Genomic DNA, 10,350 nt, shown 5'->3' on the forward strand with positions numbered 1-10,350 from the left:
ATCTGAGAAAAATTTTAAGGTTTAAATTCAAAGGCAACAACCCTTTCGAGTTGTAGATGTGGAAACACTTGCTTCAATTTAAAGAGTTTTTGATGAGTACAGGAACACGTTATTGGTTTCACGTCATGCATAAAATTACATCTAACGGGTATATAACTTAGATGTTGTTAAATTGCTCTATCTATACAATATTATGCACTTCATGAACACATGCATCACACACTCACACATACAGGCACACACACACTTACACATACACAAACGTCTTTCTCCGTCTTTCTCTACTACATATACGTGTATAAACTTACACACATCTATAGACGTATATTGAAAATTATATGGATGTAAACAGACCTCCGTCGATTTTGGCGATGATTATCTCACTTTGATCATCTGGATTATCTACTGATCGAACCAGTATGCATGTCACTAAGTATTCCCAAATTCGTGTGCTTTTACTCCAATCTGCAGAACCACCATGGTTCTGTAGATAAGGCTGGGTTTGTAAATTACTTGTAAAGATTGACGAAATGGATTCTACATAGTTTTCAATTACGTATTTTCATCCAAGACATATCAATCGACTCGTAGCTATGATAAAAAGAGAGAGAGAAAATAAACACTCATCCAGGATAAGATAAAGTGGAATTTGAAACAGATATTTCATGACCTCATGACTGACCGAGAGCCTGGTTTTGACTCACTGCTGCAAAATGCACTTATTAACCACACGCCCGTATCTGTGGTTTTGTGTGTGTATGTGTTTACACGTGTAGAGTATCAAAAGCTGAAGGGTTACTGCGGAGGAGATAAGGGACTGAGTTGTTGGTGCACGCCTGCCACCAACGCTTTTTTTTGTGTGTGTGAAATGATATATACATATATATATATATTATATATATATATATATATATAATATATATATATATAACGGGAAAGTTTACGAAAATAAACAAAAGACGAAGGCAGGTGGAGTAATGTATTAGTATAGCGCTCAGGGATAGAAATAGAAAAAGTATTTTACGTTTCGAGCCTACGCTCTTCGACAGAAAGATACACAGAAGAAAACAAGGAAAAAAACATATGTATATATATATATATATATATATATATAATAATAATTTAGACAAAAAAGTATAATTTGATGAGTGTGCCTAAATGTTGAGTGGAGCACCGGCACAGTTTAGGCTGAAGTGAATTAAACTGATCGATGCATAATAAAAGCCGTGGGAGTGACTGTGTGGTAAGTAGCTTGCTTACGAACCACATGGTTCCGTGTTCAGTCCCACTGCGTGGAAACTTGGGCAAGTGTCTTCTACTATAGCCTCGGACCGACCAAAGCCTTTTGAGTAGATTTGGTCGACGGAAACTGAAAGAAGCCCGTCATATATATAAATGAATAAATAAATATATATATATATATTTATATATATACATATATATGTATGTGTGTGTATATGTTGGTGTATCTGTGTCTGTCCCCCCCACCAACATCACTTGACAACCGATGCCGGTGTGCTTACGTCCCCGTAACTTAGCGGTTTGGCTAAAGAGACCGATAGAAATAAGCACTAGGCTTACGAAGAACAAGTCCTGGAGTCGATTTGCTCGACTAAAGGCGGTGCTCCAACATGGCCACAGTCAAATGAGTGAAGCAATGAAAAGAATAAAAGAGTACGAAATCTATCTCCTAATAATAATTAACACTATGCACACACACACTATGCCACACACCACCACACACACACACACACACACACACACACACACCACACACACACACACACCACCACACATATATATATATATATATAATATATATATATATATATATATAATACTTTCCTTTACTCGTTTGAATCATTAGACTTCGGCCATACTGGGAATATCTATACAAACGTTTGTACAGCCCGAGGCTATAGAAGAAGACAAGTGCAAGGTTCCACTCAGTGGGAATGAACCCGGAACCATGAGGCTGCGAAGCAAGCTTCTTAGCATACAACCACGCGTATGACTGTATGTAATGCACACCACAACACACACACACACACACACACATACACAACATATATATATAAAGGAAGCCAGAGACAGAGACAGAGATATGAATATAGATAAATGAAATATGTTATAACATTAATTCTTGACTCATTAAGATATTCTCGGGCTGTATAGAATCAGTCTCAAATACGAAATTGAAGCTAGCTCCGTATAACAAAGGTAGACAATCTCAGGAATCAAATCAATTAAGGAAAAAGAGTGGTTGATGTTAGAGAAACACAATCGCATATGTTTCTTTCTCAATAGGCTTCATCAGCGCAACTAAAATCTAAGACATATACACAAAGCGTATGATACGTATATCGCCTAGGCTATTTGCGTATGTATATATACATGTGTAGATAGAAAGGCAAGCATTTACGTTCCGTTATATTTATATATGTAAATCGGAATGCGAGTGTGTATGAGTGTAAACAAATGTATGTGGATATACAAACAATTTTCTTGGGATGTATAAATATGTAGATAAAAATAAAAAAATATATGCTCTTATTTGCATGCCTATGGTTGCATATATATATATGTGTGTGTGTGTGCGTGTTGTGTGTGTGTGTGTGTGTTTGTGTGTGTTTGTGTTTGTGTGTGTGTGAGTGTTGCTATTTATGTATGTATATACGTTTAAGTGAGTGTGTGTATTTCTCATCTATGCTCTGTAAACATATATTTATACTCTCCTATTTATGCACAATCACATACAAAAACAATTATTTCTACCCAAAAGTGTGTGAGTGGTCTATATGTGTATGCACAATATATGCATACATATATATATAGTATATATATATATGTATATATATATATATATGATATATGTATATAATAGGTGTATATATATATGTATTGTAGATATATATGTATATATATATTATATATAATGTGTGTATATATATATATATACATATATATATACATATATACATATATATATATATATATATACATACATACATACATGCATACATACATACATACATAAACAGACAGAGAGGGACTGCCTGCGTAGACACATATCTATACGTATGCATGTGTAGGTATATACTAATACTTATACAGATAACGTATCATTTATTTAGTCACGTAAACGAAGATTCATTCTGTTCCCAGACACTGATAGCTCAGGAATGACAATGACAGAATATATGTAAATATATAATTGCTGACAATTACCCAATAAAATAGAAAAGTAAACAAAAAAAAAACAATAAAAAGAAATACACAAATATAACAAATAAATACAAATAAAATTTAAAAAAAACTTAAAGTAAAATATACAGTAATACAGCGATACCTCTCGGGGTATTTCGACAATAAAGTAAAATCTTCCGCCATCTTTCCTGTCGTGTTTGGTTTCCCCGTTTCTGTCTTTTCCTGTCTTTTTATTTCTCTTTTTTTTTTTTTTGTACTGATACATATATAAGGTGTTTTTGTTGTTGTTGTTGTTGCTGCTTTTGTTGTAGTAGTTGTTGTTGTTGTTACATTGCACGATGTTTGATGTGAATACAGAATGTAACTGTAGATTTAAAATATATTTCGTGTTATGGGATCGTTTGTCACTGTATTTATTTATTTATTTCTGGTTACATTTAATACGTAACTTTTCTGTTTACACACACACACACACACACACAAACACACACGCATATACTTTGCATTTTCATTGGACTGCGGCCATGCTACAACATCGCGTTGTTGGTTTTTCATCGAAAATTGACCCCAGCAATCATATTATTTTTTAAAAGGTTGACCTCCTTCTAACGCTATACTTGCCGACGTAAAAAGATCAACACCGATGCGGTGTTCCAGTATGACCGCAGACAAATGACTGAAGCAAGTAAAAGAATATACGTATGTATATACATATATATATATATATATATATATATATATTATATTATATATATATATATATTATATATATATATATATATATATATATATATATACATATATATATACATATATATTCTTCTACTTGCTTCAGTCATTTTAACCGCAGTCATGCTGGAGCACTGCATATATATATTATACTATATATATATATATAAATTATATATATAATATATATACATATATATATATATATATCATATATATATACGAAATTGTTTTACAGTTTCCGTCTATCCGTCCATCATAAGGCTTTAATCTGCACAGACTCGAATACAAAGAACATACCAGGCTGAACCAAGTGAATGAATAGGATCGAAGCAACCATGCATCCATGCCTCCATTTATAATGATAATAATATAAAAATAAGTAGAATAGGCAAAAAGAATGACTGGATAAAGATGAAATAAAAAATATATAATATTATGCATACATATTTGAATGATATATGAGAAAATCTATTAAAATACAAAATTGATACGTAACCTGAAATTATCGAAAATATGTTGTCTCGAAGAAACCTCGTTTTACGATCTTTTATCTTACGATTTTCTAGCAAGAATTTTAATTTTATGGCAGCAAAATGAGATATTAGAATTCCTACTTTATGACACACTTTTCAGAAAAATAAAACTGCAAATATTTTAAAACTTATGATAATTTTTGCATAATTAATGATATACGATATCTTAACAAAAATTAAATTTTTTTGTACCATTAGAATTTCAAATGCAATTATAGTAGTTTCTATTCTTCCATGTAACTGAAATTAAGAAGGTAAATAATTTAAAGTTTAACCCGTGAAATAAGATTTAGAGGTGGGGTGTCCTGTATGACATATCATTGAAATTTTTTAATGAATTTCTGTTTAAAAAAGCTATGATATTAATGCAGAAATCCTGTTAACTGCTGGATGAAATATTTGATGCTATGAATAACATTAAATAGCAACTTTGCAATTACACTTTTGTTACCATGGGTAATAGGCATCGTGGCATGTAGTGGATAAAGGAATCCCAGACACTCGCATTGAGAGAGAGTTGAGAGACCTGAAAAATATGCCGACAGAAGATAATAACGATGAGGAATATGAAGAGAAAGAAAGTAGTATATATACCCTCAATACCATAATTATAATTAGCATTTTATGAAATTTCTTGGAGCTTATACCAAATGAGAAAACAAATATTAATTTACAAAAGAAAACTATTTGCTCTAAAATGCTTTTAATGTTTATCTAAATATGAGGCAGCAAACTGGCAGGCTCGTTAGCATGCCAGGCAAACATGCTTAGCGGTATTTCCTCCGTCTTCATGTTCTAAGTTCAACTGCCGTGGAGATTGACTTAGTCATCTGGGTCGATAAAAAAGTACCAGTTGAGAACTGGCGTTGATTTAATTGAATTAGATATCCGAAATTGCTGGCCTCGAGTCAAAAATTGAAACCAGTATTAATCTTTAAAAAAAATTAAATTAAAAACGTTTCTCATTTGTATACCTCCTCTCATGATCCCTTTCTTTCTTTTCATCTTCCTCATACTTTCCTTCTCTCTTAACTCTCTCATTGTGAATGTCTAGCATGCGTTTATTTACTGCATACCGCGAAGCCTTCTGCAGGCAATCATTCTACAGCGCTTACATCAACATTTCCAGTATGCACTCTCTCTCTCTCTCTCTCTCTCTCTCGCTCTCTCTCTCTCTCTCTCGCTCTCTCTCTCTCCCTCTCTGTAAGGTATATGCAATAATTGAAAAACTCACCCAACCAATAAATCAACCAATAAAATTTATATCGGTTATTATTATATATAAAATTAAATTAAAGATATTCGAATAAGCATTTTTGAAATTTTCTTAGGAATATACATACTTTACAATATTTATAACAAATGTAACAAGAAATATTAAATGATATTTGAGCGTAATATTATTAGTGGAATTACAGCATCATATCATTATGAAAATTCTTTTGTTTATATTTCTTAAATTATGCACATACACACACATACATACACACACACACGCGCACACGCACACACACACACACACATATATATATACAGATATATATATATACATATATATATACATACACACACAAACATACATATATATATATATATATATTTGTTGTTGCTATATTTGTCAACACATTTTCCGTACCATGATGTGTTTTCTGAATCAAATTTTAAATATTAAATTTCAAGTTTTTTATTCACCTGTAAAAGTTGTTTTTCTTTTCATGATGTAATTGGTTTATTCATCAAAAGTGAATGCGTCTGAAACAGCAGAAAAGAGACTTAAGTTAGTTGTTTTCTTTGTTTATGCATACAAAACATAATTACATACATATATGTATGCATGTGTGTGTTGTGTGTGTGTGTGTGTGTGTGTGTGTGTGTGTGTGTGTGTGTGTAAAGATACGTAGCGTAGTGGTTAGGTTAATCGGCTCATGATAGTAACGCCGTAAGTTCAATTCCTGGTGGTGCGTCGTGTCTTTGAGCAAGAAGCCTCATTTCACGTTGCTCCAGTCTACTCAGCTGGCAAAAATGAGAATTAACTGAATTTCAAAGAGCCAGGCTTAACACATTCTGTGTCATACTGAATCTCCCTGAAAACTAAGTTAAGGGCACACGTGTCTGTAGTGCACATTAATTTTACGAGCAAGCTGTTCCGCTGATAGGAACTCTCGTCGTTACAACCTATATGGTATACGGACTATATGGTAAAGACATGAATGACCCAATGATTGCACCTAGAAAGCTACCCCTGAAGCACAAGTCCGATCCAGGTTGTTTATGGTAGACCGGCAATCGTTCATACATACCACCCTCCCCTCTCCACGCCACAAATGTTATCCAAGGGAAAGGCAAAGGCCGATACAGCTTGGCGTCGCAGTTCAATTTTACAGATGAACGAACTGGTGCAACGTGAAATAAAGTGTCTTGATCGGGAATCGAACTCACTCACTCATGATCGTGAGCTCGACGCTCTAACCACTGAGTCATTAAAGTTATCTTATTGACGAAATTTCGCACAACCTTTTATATCAGTTTTCAACGGCTTATTCTATTTGTACCTGTTGTTGGTGCTCGTAATTTCTATAAATATTACTACGATCGAAATAGAAAACAATAGGTACCCGTTCTTAATTAACTTTTTACTCTTTCAGACCAACAAGTGGTTTGTTTGATCTAAGAAATAAATTGAAACCTCACAGCATATACTGCTTTTGGCATTCCAAAATAATTTTCTCAAGTTATCACTTCACAAACTTTAGAAGTTAGAAGGTCCCTATAAGTTCTTCTTTGGACTGTGGTCAGTTTGCACCCGAATGAATCATAAACGCGTCACGCAAATAGCCATGAACACTAGACGAACCAATTGACCAGATTTGCTGACTTTTTCCTTGGCACGCAGTTAGTGATGAATGATTGATTGACCAAATCCAAGCTTCTCTGCTAGTTCCTCAACTGTTACAGTGGGATTTTATTCCACCATGGTTTGCAGGACGTCCTCGCTGTGCTCTACACATATACATATTCCAGGATGAGGCTCGTCTTCTAGGCTGTAGTTTCCGGCTCGGAATTTCTGCAACTACTGTCGACTCTGACTTCCGCTTATTGTCCTTTCCCCAAATACTGCATTAATATTCTTCTCAATTTCCGTTGCGATGTTGCCATTTTTGACTCATAAAGCAAACTATGCCAAATATGGTTCTTAGTCACTTCCATTATAGCTTTGAAAAGATAACTGTTAAAATTGAACTGCACTCTTCAAAACTTACACTAAGAATAAGTGCAAGTTAAAATTACTACCTGCTTTTATGGCAAGTTGATGCTGGTAGTTTATCACGGCCCCCGGCGATTTTTGTTCATGCAATTGAGAAAACCGCATTATCTATGTGATGACCCAATATATCATATTTCATGTAACAATATATATATAGATATATATAATATATATATATATACTATTATATATATATATATAGATATATATATGTATTATATATTTAGTATTATATATGTATATATATATGTATATATATGTATGTATATATATATGTATAAATATATATATATATGTATATATATATGTATATATATATATTATATATATACATGTGTAATATATATATATATAGTATGTATATATCTATTATATATATTATATATATCTAATATATATATTATATAATATAAGTACTACAAATGTTTACACGCACATCATATGTGAAAATATATGGTGTGTATGTCTGTTGTTACACATGAGTATACATATGGGCGTGTAGATGTGAGTGTAATTCTATAGTTCGTTGGTAAGGGTTTAAATAGAAAATATTAGTATTGTAATAACATTGGATTTATTACGTAGGGATGCTATCTGTTTATGCTATAAGGAGTTATCTTGATTATATATCTTAGAATATTAGCGTATTTGGACTTCTTACAATTAATCTCTTATAATTTAATTATTATAAACCGATGTTAACTTAGTATATATATATATATTTATGTCAAACGGAAATGGGTATTCTATACTTTATAATTTAGCGAATGTTTGAATATAGCATATAGCGGTTAAGTTTTGCGGTCTTTTTAGTTATAAAATACTATGTTTACGAAAAATACGGTGTCATATGAATTATGTACCTTATGAAAAATTACATTCTCTATCTGGATATAATTATATGTATGTTTGCATTTACTGTTTTATGGAAATATGTGAGTGGATCTACTTAGTTAATACCACGGCCCTGGTGTCGTTTTGGTGGGGCTTGATGTCTGCATGCATGTATATGCAATCGGTTGGGTTCCTCTGTTTTCCATGTGTATAGTTGCGATTATACCTCTTATATTATTTATTTATTTATGATTTGGCTGTGTATGTGGCTATGTATGTGTGTATGTGTGTGGGTGTATGTGTGTGTGTATACATATAACTATGTATGTATGTGCGCATGATCTGTGGATGTGCGTGTGCGTATGTATGCTTCTTGGCTAACTAACCGTAAAATTTCCATTGTGATTCAAATTTAAAACTATAAGCCAATCGAATCTATCTAGGAAAGTCAATATCAAGCGGACAGATGAATCGACTTATTGAGTATATGTGGATGTCCGCTTGCTTTACATGGACAATCATGGTTGTTATTATTAATTATTATCTTATTATTATTATATTATTAATATTATATTAATTTTATTGACTTTTTGTGTGGTTATACATTTTAATGAACTGGACTGTTAAATATATATGTCTGCTTTAAATTTAAATGTGAGTGTACATGTATTTCCTTGATGTTGGTTATAGAACTATGAGTTCAATATGGAAAATAATTGTGTTTGTTAATGTATACTGATATATATTGTTTATATTGTATTAATGTGTATATATATATATGTCTGGAATTATGAGTGTCTATGCACACATTTTTATTTTATTTTATTTTTATATTTATATGTAAATTTTTTTCATACTTACATTAAATTCTCTGAAGAGGCCGCGAGACATTCTTGTTAATGTCTCATTATACCTGCTTTATATGGATAATAGGTTAAATGGTACATACCTGTCTTCACGGCCGAAACAGCTGTCAGCTACGATGTAATTGTATTTTCTCTTTCTATTTCTATGTCCGTTATATTTGTAATATATTATGTATAATGTCATTGCTTTTTGTGTAATGTTTAATAAAGTGTTGATTAGGTATTATCTGATGGTTGATGATTGATTTAGGTATGTTTCTCCATTTTCCCTCATTTTGTATATATATATATATATATATATATTATATATATATATATATATAATATCAGGCGGTGAGCTGGCAGAAACGTTAGCACGCCGAGCGAAATACGTAGCCGTATTTCGTCTGCCTTTACGTTCTGAGTTCAAATTCCTCCGAGGTCGACTTTGCTTTTCATCCTTTCGGGGTCGATAAATAAATACCAGTTACGCTCTGGGGTCGATGTAATCGACTTAATCCCTTTGTCTGCCCTTGTTTGTCCCCTCTATGTTTAGCCCCTTGTGGGCAGTAAAGAAAGAAATAAATATACATGTATATATATATATACACACACACACATATATATATACATATATATATACATTTATATATGTGTTTATGTATATGTATATATGTGTATATATTTATATGGATGTATATATATTTGTATGCACTCATATATGCATATATATATGTATATATGTATGTATGTATATAATTATATATATATATATATACATACCTAATACATATACAAATGCATATGTAATATATATAATTGCTTTAATAATTCTTGTAATAACTATGTCTGTAACTTAACCTCCAACTTGGTTAGGAGCTATTCCTCCCCTCTCTCTTGATCTCGCCGTCACTATGTGCATGCCTATAAATTT

The 10,350-nt window shown here is 32.2% G+C and overlaps 1 long non-coding RNA gene across 1 annotated transcript; it reads left to right on the top strand.

Annotated features, from left to right (window-relative positions):
* The first annotated feature begins 1,588 nt into the window (after window positions 1-1,588).
* LOC118761488 lies at window positions 1,589-6,830 on the top strand. Its single transcript, XR_004997419.1, has 3 exons — window positions 1,589-1,598; window positions 5,051-5,053; window positions 6,737-6,830. It is a non-coding gene; the product is annotated as an uncharacterized LOC118761488 (long non-coding RNA).
* Window positions 6,831-10,350: the final 3,520 nt, after the last annotated feature.

This window comes from Octopus sinensis, unplaced genomic scaffold (assembly GCF_006345805.1).
Source record: "Octopus sinensis unplaced genomic scaffold, ASM634580v1 Contig14064, whole genome shotgun sequence".
NCBI classification, from domain to species: domain Eukaryota; kingdom Metazoa; phylum Mollusca; class Cephalopoda; order Octopoda; family Octopodidae; genus Octopus; species Octopus sinensis.